We start from the raw sequence: 18,646 nt of genomic DNA, 5'->3' as shown, positions 1-18,646 counted from the left end.
AATTGCATAACTGATTTGATTAGGAATAATCAGAAAACCCAGGGTCAGGATCTTTAAACCTATTTGAATTTGTATTTTCTCAAAGTTCAGGATGAGTTAAAATAGGGACCATAATACAAGCTTTCACAGAAAAAGCATTTATACACAGTAGCTTCCCAGACTTCACTTGCTTGAATAAATATCCTAAATGAATTTACCATAAAGCAAAATATTGCATTTGCTCAAATAAATACATGTTCAAATGTGCAGAGCTGCAGATGGCTACAGCTCTTAGAGAAATAAATAAGGCTCAGCCTGAAATAAATGTAAGGCATTGAAAGAAACATAAAACTGTCTTACAGAACATGATAAAATGAATGCTACCATTTAAAACTGATTGACAGGTAATGAAGTATAAAATCTGTATTAGAATGGGAACGACACAGAGGAAGAATAACACACATCTTATTGATATAGTTTCAGGGTTGAGAATAGGGAAAATTTCCAAATATCCAGTTTACAAAAAATTAAGCAAATTAACAGCTGATGGAAAAGCAATAGCCATGAGTCTATTAACCAGTCTAGGAGACATAGAAATGAGAGAGAATGTAATTGTGAGGTATTAGAATAATTTCCTCTTCCAATCAAACTGGGTGGCAGATTGAAATGAGATGTTCTCTGAATGTATGTGTGTTTATCTATATATCCGTATGTTTTTAGATATTTCTTCATCAACAGAGGATTCAAACATATGTGGGAAGTGCAGTTTGTATCTTTGCCATCAGCATACCCATGCTGACCCTTTTATGCTAGTTTATAATTTATCAGTTGGAATAGTGTAGCCGTCACTAATAAAATCAGTTTTATTGCTGGTTTTGCTATAATCATTCTGCATTATATTTGATCTGCCTCACTGACAAAAAGAAGAAAAAAAAATAGTACCTCACTTTAAATTCATTGTCCTCATATAAATAATCTAACAGGAAAAAATACTAAAGCATAATATCGGCATTTATAGAAAAATTGAAATAAGAAATAAAACTGCACTGAAGACTTACATTTAAAAATATAAAAAGCCGAAGTGATTTTATATGAGAAAGCAGCATTTGTAAACTTGGTGGAATATAGCCATGTACAACAAGCTTCTGTATATCACAAAACCCTGGGTAACATTGATAATGTATTACCAGATTGTTCTATGGACTGAATATCTGTGTCCTTCCAAAGTCATATGCTAAACCTCAGCCCTAATATAATAGTATTAAGAGGTTACAGTTTTGGGAAGTGAATAAATTATAGACATACACCCCTTCCCTTATAACATGAAAATGAGCCTATAAAGGTCGCTATAGAGAACAGAATCTTGGCTTCTGTGTGTGAACATAATAGAAGACACCATCTTAAAATGAAGGAAGGAGCCAACACCAGAAAGCAAAAATATACCGAGGTATTGAGGTTGGACATAAACACCTCCAAAACTGTAAGAAACATTTTCTGTTGTTTGTAAATTATTTTTTCTGGTATTTTCTTACAGTAGCCCAAAGAACAAGTTGCTAGTCCAGAAACTATATGCATGAAAAAATTTATAACTTTATGGTTTAGTGCAATAATGTATATTATTGTCTTCAAATTATTGATGGTAAATCTATAATATGGAGACATTGAGCAAAATTTCAATTTTCTACAAGTAGTTAGTGGATGGTCATAGCATGACTTCTTTCCAAACATGACTTTTAGGCATTGAATGATCATATTATTGTTTTTCAACAACTGTTTATTCTGTCTATTTGAACTTCTTAGATGTAGCTTATTTCTTGATTTCTGATGTATATTAAACTTTTGGCTGAAACCCTGCGTCAATAGATAAACAATTAACATTGGTTGTTGATTCTTTAAAATACAGAAGAAAATAGTTCTACAATTACTGTGGTGGTTTGAAGTAATGAGAGTGTCTCTCAGATGATTAATAAATATAATGAAGATTCATATGCTGAAATACTTGGCCCCCAATTGATGGGACTGTATGGGCTGGATTTTGAGTTGTCCTCTTGTTTGAGAACGTATTTTACTATAGGTGAGCTTTGAGAATTCCAAAGCTTCATGGTATTGTTAGTGGGTCATTCTCTGTGTTCTACTTGTAGATCTAGATGTGAATTATAAGTTGTACCCACTGTCACATCTTTGTTCCAACATCATTGACATTAACCCCATGTAACCATAATCTCAATCCAAATGCTTTCTTTTATAAATAGCCTTGATTATTGAATAGCTAAGTAACTAAGAAAAATGTTGGTAGCCAGGATTCGTCTATTTCTGTGACAGACCTGAACATTTGAGGGGTTGTTGCTTGATGTGATTTGTTTTGTTAGAGAAATATGGAAGACTTTGGTACTTCAGACTAACAAAATTGATGAACAGTATATGCGGGATTTAGTGAGCCATACTTGCAGCATTTTTGAAGATAGTATTGTTGAGACCTGAGGAGATGAGGAGATTACGGAGAACCAGCCAAAAGATTTCAGAAAGGAAATATATTAGCAACTGGGCTACAGACAATTTTCATGATGTTTTAGCAAAGAAAATGGTTGCTTTCTAACCTTATCTAAATTGCCTGTAAAAAATTTATAATAATCGACTTTAGTGACCTAGGATAAAGCCAAACACTACTGGTATAAGTAGTAACAACAACAAACAACAATAATAATGCCCTCTGATATCAGACATGTAGCACAGGTTTTAGTATTTGCTTTGCTGGGTTTTAGTTGGTTTGGTCCAGTAGGCCTGATGCCCCATTTATTAATTTATGAATGATAATGAAACTTCTGTGTCACTGTTTGTTATAAGAATGAATTTTTATTTTGCTTCTTTAATTTATTGGATGTCACAGATTTCCATGACACAGTGTCAAGGATAACCATCTGGAGGAGTCCCACTACGGATCCAATATTGGCGATGTCACAGAAGCAAAGATCTTGAACTGGAGCAATGATTCATTTCAATTTAAATTTTCTAGTGAATATATGTGGACAGAGGAATATACCATGGGTCAGACTGTAACATACTACATCTTCCATGATGAAATGTTTTCTGTGATTTGTTGGATTTCTTATAGTTTATGTTTGTTTGTGTTTTTCTCTTTATTTTGGGGGCAGTTTGCAAGGATGAAGGGTAGATATGAGGGGAATGGAAGATGAACAGGATTGGGGTACATGAAGATAAATTCACAAAGAATCAATAAAAAGTTAAACAATAGATAGTTATGGTTGACCTGGGGGAGAGTGAAAGGGAAGTAACAAATGGGGGCGGGGGAAGAAAGAGGAAGAATGAGTGGGCAATGCAGGGAAGTACAGTTAAAACCAAGATCCATGAAAGGGATTTATGGAAGCAAAACAATAGAATATTTCCATATTCTATTACATTCTAAAACTTTTCTAATGCAGTAGAAGCTCCCTAAATACATACATATATGAAGGGTATCTAAATAAAATCATCAAATAACTGGGGAAGACAAAACCTCAACCGGACATCTCTTGTCTCAAATAAAGTGTCTAGTACTGGGAATGGATTATAATTGATCCAGTTATGAGCCACAGGGGTCCTATTGAAACTCCCAGAGATCCCTGGCTATTATCAAGACTATTGGTTTCTCTCCACAAATTGACTGTAAGGCTAGATAGTTCAGAGAGCTGGGGAAAACCAAGTACTATTATTCTGTTAAAGGAACATAGGCATTGTGGTGTATTCAAAAATAAGGGCCATGCTCAGCTATCATCAGAGATGTTCCTGCAACAGTGCAAGAAATAAATACAGAGTCCCACAGCCAGGTATTGTGTAGAGAGTGATATGCATAGAGTTTGCAAGGATCTGCACCTGAAAGGGGTCCCATTGTTGAGAGAAGTAGACACATGCCTCCAGCCTTAAACAAGAAGCTATCACCAATGACCACTTAAAAATGAAGATTTTTTTACCACCTGTAGTCTCAATAAGGATAAAAACCCCTCTTAAAGACAGCCCCTATGCCTAGTAATAGAGATGGCCAACACAAAATGAACTCAATGACATCTTTGGATATTATTTGCATCAGGTTTTTCCAAGTCAATTTTTTAACCTTTTAGGCACTTTGAATATATATTATTTCCAAGTCATTTTTATGTTATTCTTGTGGCTACAAAGGTATACAACTCTGCATTTATATGATTTTCTTTGGATCATTTTCTATGTTTTTTTTCCTGTTTCCATTGGTTTGATATTTTTCTTTATCTTATTTTATTTTATATATATATTTTAAGATTCTTGTTTGTTTTCTTACAAGAAACAGGCAGGGGATGAATCTTTTTTTTTTGTTTTTTTTGTTTTTTTTTTTTTGTTTTTTGAGATAGGGTTTCTCTGTATAGCCCTGGCTACCCTGGAACTCACTTTGTAGACCAGGCTGCCCTGGAACTCAGAAATCTGCCTGCCTCTGCTTCCTGAGTGCTGGGATTAAAGGTGTGTGCCATCACACACGGCTGGGATGAATCTTAATGGAAGTTGTATAAGGGGAAACCATACTCAAAATTGGTTTTATTTTAAAAATATCTATTTTAAATCTAAGAAAAATAGGACAGAATTTCTAATTCTTCGTGAAATTGGCTTGAACATATTTCTGCTATTTTAAATATATTCTCAGCTACTCTGATTACAAAATTATTATATCATTCAACCGTGATGTTTTTGAAAAGCTTTGGGTCTACCGTATCAAATATTTAGCTAACATTTAATTTCCTTATAAAATAAGAACCTCTGTATCTTTAGTATTCAAATTTGTTTTTGTCTTAAACATAAAATTTATTTTAAAATAACTTTATACTTACTATCAGTAATTTTATTTTTATGCCATTTACATATTTTAAAACTTGCTACAGTATAAAATTTTCTTGTGTATACAGGATTGTAAATAGAACTGCTTTTAATTTAAAAAAAAAAAAGAATGTCACTTAAGATTGAATCCTGATATACAAAAGAAAATTTGAACATCTTAGAAATTAGCATTAATGTCAATCAGATTGGAAACTCAAAATTTAATGGCGAATAGTTCCTAAACTGACTGAAAATACCTTCAAACCATATCCAGAAAAGTGTCCTTTAACAGTAAGCATGAAACGAAGACTAGAAAAAATAAAGTCCTTACAATGTATTAAAATCATGCAGCTAACAATCTTATTTACTTTAAAGATCTATGAATAACAACAACAACAACAAAAATGTCACAATGACCTGAAATGTTCAGTAATAGCATGCATGCCTATATGGTAACCAACAGCGTTCTTACTGGACTTATTACCCACACTGTGGAGATGAGGGAGAATCATGCCTGGAATCAGAAACCTGTGAGAGTGTCCAACAATACTGAAATCAAGGATAAGAATGCACTATGGTCATTTATTAAACCAACAAAATCTCTAACTAAATTCTAAATGTTTGTCATTATGCTGTACATAGATAAGAGAAGTCCTCATTACTCATCAAGAAATTTTTCTGTGCAGCAAATGAAGATATTTAAACAACCAATTGAAATTTAGAGTTGTGAGGCCAATTTCCCAATGTGTATATATCCATAACTCCTATACTTAAGGCTTAGGAAGCATTGGCAAAAGGACACAGAAACCTGGAGTTTGCTGTAAGACTATGATTTCCAGAAATGTGAGAATTTGCAGCTATGGAGTCTCACCAAGGCTTCCAAAATGTTGCCTGAACTGTGATAAAGGCAATAGACATACTAACATCAAGCAGCAAAATCTCATGACCCCTCAAATCTAGACAAAGAAATACAGATACCTAAAGAATACCGAGAACAGGAGAAATAGTCTACCTCAAAGAAAAGCAGATTAATTGGTGATCCAATAACGACAGTTCAGGTCTGAAAACATACAAGAAACAGTACTCAGAACCAGGCTCTATTTATGTAATTAGGAGTGTTCACATGCATGCATGTGCATGTGTGTGTGTGTGTGTGTGTGTGTGTGTGTGTGTGTGTAGTGTATTTTTTGTATATGTATGTATATGCATATTTGTAGATGCATGTGTTTGTATGTGTGTATGTGCTAGATACAGATACCTATGTCACAGCAATTAAAGAAAGTCATGAATTTGAAAAGGGGGGGAGATATAAATGAAAGGGAATGAGAAAGTGATGTAATTATATTATAATTTTGAACTGAATAATCTTCTAATTTCAAACCCGTCCATATATATGTAAGTTCAAATTCTAGCTTTTTCAATTTAAATCTACCTCAATGCCAGCTGTCTCTGTCTTTGTCTTTGTTTCCTTATCCAAAAAAAAAAAAAAAAAAAAAAAAAAAAAAGCAGTGCAACTCATTTGTTGTAGGAGTTCAGAAAATATTTCACAAAATGATGCCACAGAGTGCCCAGCATAGTAGCTGACATCAGGGAGGCAGTTAATTAATGGAAGTTATGGTATCAGGGCTGCACTAACCCCCACTCTATTACTCCTGCTGATCGCCAAGCCTGTGCAAGCTGAAGTACATAAGACCACAAACACAGACACATTTGTCACTCTTTTTCAGAACAGGTTTAATAAACTTCTAAGCCAAGGCATAGGATCTGTATGCGGCTAACTCGATTTTTAATGTGCTTCAGCTCTACCCCTCTGAGGAGCTCATTAGCAACACTGCCTCATCAGTTGCTATAGGCATCACACCAAGATTATTTTTCATACTTGCTCCTACTGCAACCTCTTCTTTGCTCTTTTACACCCTGCATGAAAAAGGGAAGCCGCTGTGCTCCTAAAGAAGTTTTATAATAGTTCTCTTCCTCTTTGTTCTCACAGGGAAGTGAATTGGCCTTATCTTTCAGCAAGATAGGGCTTCAGTCCAAATTCTTAAGCTTAATTCACTCATTACTGAGCAAGGCTGTGCCTGGAAAAAAGATAATGTAGATCTAATGCATATGCTAGGTAGCTTCCCAGTAGAGAAGTCTTTTTTTTTTCAAAGAAATAATTAGATGAATAAATTAGATTTTAAGCACTGATCTACCTATAGACTTCAAAGAATATGTAATTAGAAATTTAAGCAGTAGGTAGGTATTATTAAGCCATTAGAGATATTTCTATTATAAGTCAGAGAAGTGCCCAAATGTTAATTGTCCAAAACCATTGTAAAACCTTTAAATGTGACAAGAGCATACATCAGGGTGATTGAGCAGGAGAATTTAGATATGTGTATCTGATAAATAATGCTGTATTTATGAAAAATGCTCTATTCCAGTTAGCAGGTTAACTTAATTTTTAAAAACTGTGACAAAAATATGACAGAAACAGGGTAGCAAAAAGTCATTTAAATTCCAGAAATCACTCATATTTGAAAATTTTTAGTTGTTTCATTTATTTATATTCCAAATGTTGCCCTCCTTCTCGGTACTCTTTCTAGAGTTCTTCACACCATCTTCCCTACCATTTGCCTCTGAGAGGGAATTCCAAACCCACACACTCCAATCCCACTCACCCACCCCCCCCACAAACATACCTCATACCCACTGCATCCTTCTTCCCTGGGACAGCAAGGCTCTGGCAGGATTAGGTGCATCCTCTCGCACTGAGGCCAGACAAGGCAGTCTTCTGCTACATATGTGTCAGGGACCAAGGATCAGCCCAGGAATGCTCTTTGGTTGATAGATTAGTCTCTGGAAGCTCTGAAGAGTCCAGGATAATTGAAATTGTCATCTGTTTCAGCTGCTTCAATCCTTCTCCTAACTCTTCCATAGGAGACCTCAACTTCAATCCAATGGTTGGCTGTAATTATCTGCATCTGTCTCACTCAGCTGCTGGTAGAACCTCTCAGAAGACATCCATGCTAGGTTCCTGTCTGCAAATACAACATGGTATCAGTAATAGTATCAGGGTATGGATGGATCCATGGGATGTATCCCAAGTTGGGCTGGTCACTGGATGACATTTCCTTTAGTCTCTGCTTCATTTTTGTCCCACTATTTTTTTTTTTTTTTTTTTTTTTTTTTTTTAGACAGGAACAATTCTTAGTCAAAAAGTATAGATGTAGGTTGGTGACCACATCACTCCACTGGGGACTCTGTATCTTCTGGAGGTGGTCTCTTCAAGTTCCATCTTCCCACTGTTGGGTAATTTCACCTAAGGTCATCCCCATTGAATCCTGGGAACCTCTCACATCCCTGGTCTCTGGAACTTTCTAGAGATTCCCCTGCCCTCCACCCCTGCATATTGCCATTCATTCTTCTGGCCCTCTGGGCTTCTCCCAAACTCCAACAATACCTGATCCTACCCTCTTTTCCCCAAAGGTGATCACGATTGCCTTTGGGGAAAAGAAAGTACCTAACATGTTCTGTTATTTCCAGAAGAAATGGAAATTTTTCTCAAAATGAAGATCAGTAGAGCTGAGGGACTGTGAGTAGCAGAAGTAATCTCAGAGGAAGAAGAATAAAAACACAGATGCCTGTGGTAAATTACTTGAGGCATTTGTAGTCAGCATAAACAAATGTCACAGTTTGTGGGAGACAGTTCTGATTTACATCCAAGTGACATAGTACTTTTTAATGTGTCTCTATTGTACTTTCCAGTTTGCTTATAAATTATATGGTAACCAACATTATGGATAGGGAAATTAGGAAGCTAATAGTTCTCTAGCAAAGGACAGAGAATGTTAAATGGAAATTGTACTTTATAAAATTATTACAACACAGTATGGTTTTTTTTTTTTTTTTTTTTTTTTTTTTTTTTTTTTTTTAGCTAGAGGACCAAGAGGCAGAGGTTGCTCTCAGCCTGTAACTGACTAGAACATTCAGAAAAAAACAAAAAGTCACAAAGATGAAGTTGAACAGTATTTACATAGATGTATAATTATTTTATATATCCATCTGTGTTGATCTTCCATCTTTTTTTATTCTTTAATCTTTTCATACAGTCCAGTCTTTTATACCTGCTCCCAGTCTGCCCTCTGATTATTCCATATCCCATACCTCCTACCCCACTCCCTGTCTCAAATAGGATGTCCCCAGCCCCTTATTCCACTAGATATCCCCACTCCCTGGAGCTTCAAGTCTCTTGAGGGTCAGGTGCATCTTCTCTCACTAAGTCAAGACACAGCAGTTCTCGGTTGTACATGTGTTGGTGTAATGCTGCCTGGTTGGTGGCTCAGTGTAAAGGCAATCTCAGGAGTCCAGGCTAGTTGAGACTGCTGATCTTCCTTCTTACAGAAATGCTAATTTAAATTCATTTCTCCTTTTGTACCTATTAGGACATTGAATTCTCATGGGGTTTGAGTAAGTAAAAGTATTTTGTCCATCTTGTTCACTGTGAAAAAGAAGACTGCCTGGTATTTCCATGGAAGTGTTCTGGGAACATCAGTTCGATACTCACCATGATTTCTGAAAAGCATGGAATGTGGTTCAGACTCTTCAGATAAGATGTGAATTTAGAAAGAAAATCATTTATTGCTTTAGCTCCATTTCAGGGATTTAAAGTTTAGATTAATTTCATTTCTGAGAACAACTTCTTAGTAGAAGTAATGCTTAACATTATACTATGTACCATGTCTGGGAATTCTCCTCTTTACAAATGAGGTCTCATTAAAATAAGAATTATATAGACTTATCTTTAGAGACCTGTGTCCCTGGGTTGTCTCCTACCACTTGTTGTTGTCTAGATGACTACAACTGAGTTACGAGTTTTAAGCCAACTTTCTGTTACTTATGTTACAAATTTTAAATATATCCAGTAACCTATAAGCCAATAATCTATAACCATGCTGTTTTACCATAGACCACTCGGGTGTAGTTAAAGACCAGGTGGCTAAAGTATGAATGGAAAAAAAGAGAGAAAGAGAACAGAGCCAGGGATGGTTTGAATACTGATTTAATTCTTCCCCACGGTTAACTATCTTGGTGTCAGCCCTCGCTGGACCCTTGATTATCCTACTTTTGCTGCTAACATTTGGACCCTGCATTTTAAATCACTTAGTTACTTTTATTAGAGAACACATTAATACAGTACAGCTGATGATACTTAGACAACAGTATGAAGTTCTATTTCCTAATGATTATATCTATGAGTTAACAGACTATGGTTAATTGCTTCAAGATTGAAGCACTTACAAGAAAACGGGGGTGGGGGGTGGGGGTGGGGGCTAGAGAGCCGAACTTGGAACATCCCACCTGGCCTTAGGGAAGGTCCCTGATTCCTCCTCCTTGCTCACTCTTCCCTGCCCGGACAATTATCCGGCCACCTGGAGATAGGAAAGTACCCTGAGATCCCTCCCTGTCCAGCCAATTAATGTAAAGGTCACCAGAATCACTGATCATTACATGGCTAGTTGCTGTTGCTATAATCTGCTTTCAAAGACTGTATAAAATGCTTATGAGAGAAAGAGAAGGGGTTTCCTCTCCTCTGGGTACAGGATGACTCCATCATGCTGGAACAATAAACCTCATATAATATATATATATATATATATATATATATATATATATATATATATATATATATATATTTCCCATTATTATCCAGTATTAGAGTTTTCTGTCAATGCCAGAAAAATTAGCATTTTCCATAAATACCAGTGATATTCAGAATTAATGCTCTCAACTTCTGAAGTATTGAGATTTAGGGATTTGGTACTTTGTTCTGTAAGAGACTGCTCTAAGCACTGAAGGTCTTTTAGCAACACCCTTTGCCTCATCACAAAATGCCAGTTTTGCAAAGCTTCTGCCTCATCATAGTAGATCTGCATGATGCCATGACTCCCTAGAATAGACAAGGATGAACAGAAAACAATTGCCCCAGAGTGAGCTCTACTGGCTTAGAGGAAATAGAGTTAATTTCTTGAAATGGGACTCCATTTACATGTGCTTATGGAAGGAAAATTTAGAAATCTTACACACAACCTCACTTGTGTAGACACAGCCTGGCTGTCTGGGCTTAAAGCCAGAATTAGAATTAAGTATATCCCAATTCCCTAAGACAATCAGGAAACACATTTTTCTACTTCCCTTCTCTCTAGCCTGACACCATTTCTTTTGGACAATTAAACTACAGTACTTTAGACTCCTTGGAGAAAAACTGCTGTGCAAATGCAAAGTAATAATAGATCGTGGTTGGACAAGTAAAATAAAAGAAACTACAGTAAAAAGCTAACTGTTTAAATGGAGAAGTCCACGCTCAGGAATGAATATTCATAGACATATTTCCATCGCAATATGTTGAAGTAATATCAGACTCCTGTTAGCATATTAATTGAAGCCAAAAGGGACAGCAATTTTTTTTTCAGCTGGAGATACTGATTTTGTGATGCTGATATAATGTAACACCATTCTAACCATTAAAGTTGATTGTTATAATACTTTTAAAATGATAAATGTCAATGGTGTGGATAGACATGCTTATTAACTTGATTTGCATAATGGATTTCCCCTCTAAGGGTCCTGAGAGTGTATAACCAACTTACAATATATGAGATATGGCCATTCTTACTATTACTTTCATCACAGAAAACACAAGTACTGCTGTGTTTCAGCAGCATCATAAATATCCAATTGCTAATATCTTCCTATGCAGTATAAATTTTAGAGCTTTCTGATTAAATGCCCATTGTTAATGGAAATATTCCATTAGTTCTAAAGAGGAAGAATGATGAAATTCTGTCTCTCTTGGATGAATGATCCTGTTTAATTTGTTGATCGGCTGTAGAGTTGCTTTTACTGTGAAAGGTAAATGTTTTCTACTATAAATGTGGTTATGAAAGTCACCTGATAATTGTACTGGCTAGTTTTGTGTCAACTTGACACAGCTGGAGTTATCACAGAGAAAGGAGCTTCAGTTGAGGAAATGCCTCCATGAGATCCAACTGTAAGGCATTTTCTCAATTAGTGATCAAGGGGGAAAGGCCCCTTGTGGGTGGGACCATCTCAGGGCTGGTAGTCTTGGTTCTATAAGAAAGCAGGCTGAGCAAGCCAGGTGAGGCAAGCCAGTAAAGAACATCCCTCCATGGCCTCTGCATCAGCTCCTGCTTCCTGACCTGCTTGAGTTCCAGTCCTGGCTTCCTTGGTGATGAACAGCAGTATGGAAGTGTAAGCCGAATAAACCCTTTCCTCCCCAACTTGCTTCTTGGTCATGATGTTTGTGCAGGAATAGAAACCCTGACTAAGACAAATTGGTACCAGTGGAGTGGGGTATTCCTGTGACAACCTGACCATGTTTTGGGGAGGACTGTGGAAGGACTTTGGAACTTTGGGCTTGAAGATCCATCCATTGTTAAGACCTCTGTCGGATGTTGTGTAGGAGCTTGGAAGATAATGTTGAGAACACTGCAGAAGTTGGAGCTCTGGTGTGTGAAATTTCAGAGGGAAAATTAAAGACTCTTTTCAGGGCCATTCCTGTTTTGATTGTGAAGATTCTGTAGTTCTGGTTAGCTGGGGCTGAAGAATCAGCTGTGATTAACAAGATACCAGAACTACTAAAGCAAAAACTTTGCATTACTGGGACTATTGATGCTGGTTAGCTGGAGCTAAGAAATTAGCGGTGATTAAGAAGAGACCAGCATCATTGAGGTGACATCTTCTGGGAAGTATTTTCTGAAAGCACAGTGGCTGTGTTCCAGATATAGCCAAAGTTGTACCTTGTGCTGTGGCTGGACTTGGTAATGTGTAAGGGTCACCCAGGTGGTACTGGTTTTGAAGGCATGAAGGAGTTGAGCAGAGCAGCTGAGGCTTGGCACAGTGAGAGGCCATGGAAGGCCATTGGTGAAAGTGCAGCCTCAGTTGCAATTGATGGCCCAGGACTGAAGGGGTCATGCAGTGTTTTGGAGATGCCAGTACCATGAGATGACCACCAAGAGCAGCAGCAGCAGTGGAGTACAGGCATCTGGAGCCTAGAGGATGACTCGTGTGCTACAAAGGGCCTGGCTGGAGAAGTGACCCAAGCCCTTGGAGGAGCCCAGAAGATCGTGAGTTGGATCCCAGACATTGGACAGTTGGAGATTGACTTTTGCTTTTGATTGTGACTGTGCCCTGATATTTTCCCTCTTGAAGAAAGAAACTGTTTTAGTGGAGCCCACAGTTAAGAGACTTTTAATTGTAAAAAGACTTTGGATTTTAAAAGAGATGGATATTTTAAAGAGATTGAAATTTTAAGCATATGTAAAGACTGTGGGACTTTTAAAGTTATTTAGAATGGGGATGAATAAGATTGTAAGGGTTGAGGCTTACTAGTGATGTTTTTGTGTGTCAAGTTGACAAGGGGTCAATTGTACTGGCTAGTTTTGTGTCAACTTGACACAGCTGGAGTTATCACAGAGAAAGGAGCTTCAGTTGAGGAAATGCCTCCATGAGATCCAACTGTAAGGCATTTTCTCAATTAGTGATCAAGGGGGAAAGGCCCCTTGTGGGTGGGACCATCTCAGGGCTGGTAGTCTTGGTTCTATAAGAAAGCAGGCTGAGCAAGCCAGGTGAGGCAAGCCAGTAAAGAACATCCCTCCATGGCCTCTGCATCAGCTCCTGCTTCCTGACCTGCTTGAGTTCCAGTCCTGGCTTCCTTGGTGATGAACAGCAGTATGGAAGTGTAAGCCGAATAAACCCTTTCCTCCCCAACTTGCTTCTTGGTCATGATGTTTGTGCAGGAATAGAAACCCTGACTAAGACAATAATCGACTCATTTGATCCACATTATGCTAGACTACATCAATGAACATAGGTCATACTAGGAAAAATACAATATCAGATGTTATTGAAAGAATAAAAAGATTGCTCTCATATTAGACCCTCAGTTCCCTGCTGCTGTTGTCGTTTCCTTGTGTAGGTCATTCAGGAAAGCACCCTTTTGGTCTGTAAAATTGGTAGTAGTCTTCATAAAAAATTCAGAAATTTATAATTTAATGCAGGATAACTGAGACTTCTATTTAAAACCATCACGGCAGTGTTCCCTAGAACGGAAAGATAAGGTCTTTTAACAATGATTCCAGGTTATTTAGTCTAGATTGCTTTGATTGATGTATTCTAGATTTGTCCAGCCATTGTGATGCACACCTGGCCAAAAGCAACTGGGAATGGGTTTATTTGCCTTATACTTTTAGGCTGCAATCCGTCATTGACAGAAGTCAAGCAGGAGCTCAAGCAGAACTTGAAAGAAAAACCATATAGGAAAACCACATATTGGCTTGCTACCCTCTGGCTTCGTTAGTTAAATTATTACATAGCTCACACATATTTAACTAAGGATGGTAGTTCACACAGGAAATTGGTCTTTCTTATATCAAAAAGAAACCAAGAAACTGTCCTACAGACATGCAAAGGCCAATCTAGTTTGATAATTTTCTTAATTGAGCTTCCTTCTTCTTGGGTAATGTGTCTGTTGAGGTTAAAAACTAACCTTTTCAGTCTTCCTTCCATAAATGGCGTTCATTAGATATGAAGTATATCCACTCGATACTATGATTATTGTAAAGGTGTAGCTAATTACCTTAGGGGAATGTGTCTTGTATATGCTAATATTACACCATTGAATCTGCAGCAATATTTAAAATATCTATTTGTGTTAATGCATTAAGTACATTGGAGATCTTAAAGACAGAGACTAGACAGGCAGCCATAACAAATAGCTACATGATTTTTTTTTTAAATATCTGGGATGAGGAGGCAAGGGAATTCATATTATCAAAAAACAATGTATGAAGTTCTTAAGTAATTCATATAAAGCATTTTAAAAAGAAAGCCTAAGTCATTGTTTTCCCTGTCAAAGTGTATGAGTTTATCCACGTATCACATCTGTCAGAACTACATGGAACAATTAACAAAACCTATTTTTTTAATTCTCCAAACTCTAAATACTTGAAGGATAGACATTTGAAACTTTTGTTCTTGATGATTTTTTGGCACACTCTTTAGAAAGTCACTGAAAAAAAAAAAAAAAAACAAATATCTTTTTGGCTAAAAATATTTCTAAATATAAATGTGTTTCTGAGGTGGAGATTAGAAGCCTAACAGATGTTTTTGAATAGATTTTCTAAAATAATTTATCTTTTTTCCTTGGAAATAACAGATATAATATCATAGTGATAATAATAAAAACCAAAGGTGTCAAGATATGGAGCTGGGATCATTATAAGCCAAAGCACGCCACTTTGGCATGAGTGTTATGTTAAGTCAAAACCAGTTGAGAATCCTAGATAAGGAAGTTGTTATAAAATAATGTTCTCCCATGAGCCCATTTTAATCAAAGGAATGATTCTTGAGGTGGAATCATTGAGAAATCATAAAGAAATTGGGAGTTACTGCACAATGGAAGTACCTATCACTGAGGGTATGTCCTTGGGACAAAGTCTCTCTATTTTCATGCTTGTTGATGTGAACTCTTCAAGGAAAATGCAAATACCTGCTATGATTTATTACAGTGAGCAGAAAAAGAAAATTCATCAATACAGAGCAGATGCCAACTCCAAAACCTGGACTCAAGAGCTATAAGTTTAAAACACATCTTTTCTTCTTACAAAGTTAGCTGGCCACAATAAGTCACTATAGTAATGGAAATATGACTGTTGCAAGCATTGTGACTTCATCACTAATGCCACAGTTATTACCAAGGGCACTCAAATAAATTGGATCTACATTATAATCATTACCCAGATAACCCTTAGCTACCACTATTTCCCCCGTGTACTTATGCCCCAATAGCACATACCTCCTTTCCCTACCTCATCAGTTTTCCACAGTGTATTTATTTCCAATGACTTGACTAGTATCTCAGTTTCAAACTCAATGTTTGTTCTTCACTCGATGAAGACTTTAATACATGTATGTAGTAAACATCTCCCAGTAATCTGCTTTTTGGTCGATTTGACAATCCCTATTAACTCAATTAAAACTTAAAAAAGCACACAAAACAACCAGACCAGTTTCATATTACATTAATTTTTATATTACTTTTAAATATAAAATTGACAACAAAATTTCAGTTCTGATATATAACATGCGTTCAATATCTATGTATATGTACACATTGTAAAATGGATAAAAGCCATTTTAACAAATGTATGATCTCACAGTTTCATTTCAGTTTCAATAATAAAACAATTAATAGGAAAAGAGTGCTCATTTTAGCTTACAGTTTCAGTGCACAGCTCATGATAGCTGACAAATGAAGGCTTCGGGAATTTATCATAGCTCATCATGTCACATGCACAGTTGAGAATGGAAAGAAGTGAATGCTTACCTGATTCTTTACATGCAAGAAGTAGAAATTCCCTGCCTGGAGATTGGTGATAATTACAGTGAGCTGGTTCTTTGCATATTAGTATAATTGATTATTATCATATAATTATAATAAATATAATTTACCACACACATGTCCAATGGCTAGCCAGGTCTAGGAAATACCTCAATCTTTCTTCAAAGTATGTTCTAGTTTGTGAAAATGTAACAAACAAGAGTAACAAACATACACTGCTTTAAATAGAACATGTAAACTGAGCAGGTTGTATTTATATAATCAGGAATAGATAAGTGTTTACATATACATATATGTAGGTAAATACTATGAACATAAAAAAAGTCATAAAGTCTAAAGAGAGCAACAGAGCTGTACGAAAGGGATTGAAAGAAGGAAAGGGAAGGGAAAATTATATAAGCATTTTATAATTGCAAAAAACACTCAAACTTCTTTTTTGCTAAAACTCTTTAAGATGGCTATTAACATTTTTAAAAATGTATTACATTATTAATAACTGTAATCAACCATATCATTTTGAGTCTTGAAACACAAAACTCAAAATAGGCAATAAAATGCTTGTAAAGTCACATCCATATATTTTATCCCTGTTTTACATATACACAAAATACAATATTTATGGTTTAATTACATCCTCATTTTATTACTCTTATGCCTTCCTATCATCCATGCACTTAATTTTACCGCCACTCTTCTTTGTTTCTACAGAGCTCTAAAGCAACTGTGGAAAAGTTGATAGGAACCTGTTTTCACCTATTTTTAAGTTTGTACTTATTTCTATCCCCAGTTGCCTTGTAAATGAAATGAGACTTCTAATTCCACAAAGTAATCACAGGACTGCAATCAGGAAGTGATAATCAACATTATTCCATTGGAAGACATTCAGAACTAGGAGGATAAAAGGACAAAAGAGAAGGAATTAAAGCTCGATGAACCATCTTTGTTCTCACTGGCTATAGACAAGAAAAATAATACAACTTTCACCGCTGCAAAACAAATTGCTACTTTTTGAGAAGCTTTTGGTTTTAAAATCTCTTTAATAGCTTTAAATGAAAAGGCCTATTTAATTAAAAAAAGGAAGCACTTTTTTTTAAACTAATCATTTTATTCATTTACATTTCAAATGATAGCACTCTTTCTGGTTACCACTCCACAAACCCTTATCTCATCCCCCTCCCCCCTTCCCTTTGCCTCTATGGAGGTGTTCTTCCACTCATTCACCCACTGTCCCCAACACCACTCTAGCATCCCCCTACATTGGGGCATGGAGCCTCCACAGGACCAAGTGCTTCCCCTCCCATTGATGCCAGATAAGACCATTCATTCTCTACTACAAATGTATCTGGAGCCATGGATCCCTCCATAAATTCTCTGATTGCTTGTTCAGTCCCTGGGTGCTCTTGGTCATCGGGTCAGTTAATACTGTTGGAAGAACATATTTTTACTTGTTTCTTTCTGTTTGCTTTCATTTATTTAAATTTTGCCCTAGAGAACTTCTCTTATTATTTCATGATCTTATTATCTCACATACTACATGTTTCTCAAATACATCTGATGAAGTTTATAGAGAATTTCTATGGCCTTTAAAGAAGTAGTTGCTTATCATGGGGAATATGTATAGAAAATCAATTTGAAAATGTATACAATATTATTTCGTCTATAAAAGTAAGAATATCTAAAGTAGTGCTTCGTAGCACTTAGCATTAATGTCAGCCAGGTTTTTGAGAAGAATAGTGAAGAGGCCACTGCATGCATCTAGTCACTGCAGAAGCCCAGGAATTGACGTCTCCTGGGTCAGTAACTGAAGTCTATATAGATTCCATTCTGGTCAGGATCTGCAGGGAGTACAGTGAGATGTATTGCAGCCTGTGAAGACGAGCATAGCTCATCAAAAACGTGTCTTTGCTTATTCCTGTGGCACTGCATGTTGATAATTACTTGGAAGATATTTGGGAATATAAAAGCAAAGAGACTGGGCTGCTAAGAAAAATGTAAATCACCATAGCATGATGAAAGGTCCTGCTGTGATGAATGACTTCTCAAGGAAAAAGAGAGAGAGAGAGAGAGAGAGAGAGAGAGAGAGAGAGAGAGAGAGAGAGAGAGAGAGAGAAAGGGAGGAAAATGGAATATACCGGTTAAACACTTAATAAATGGATATAATGTGTATGAATGTCTAGAGATAGATATAGTATCAATTAAATGACGTTTAAATGTCATATCACCTCCCACCCATGTTTTCTGTACATTCTAAAAAAGCCTCTATTAATATTTGATAACGATTATTTATTTTTGAAATGCAGGGCCCTGGGTTCATACTCACAAATACACACACACACACACATGTACACATAAAGATACTACAAAACTCTTACTGGTTTCAAATGTTTTGTGACAAATAAAAGATAAAAAATTCATGTCATGATAAAA

This window comes from Mus musculus, chromosome 10 (genome assembly GCF_000001635.26).
Source record: "Mus musculus strain C57BL/6J chromosome 10, GRCm38.p6 C57BL/6J".
Classification (NCBI taxonomy): Eukaryota; Metazoa; Chordata; class Mammalia; order Rodentia; family Muridae; genus Mus; species Mus musculus.
Note: the sequence above shows the minus strand (reverse complement) of the source record.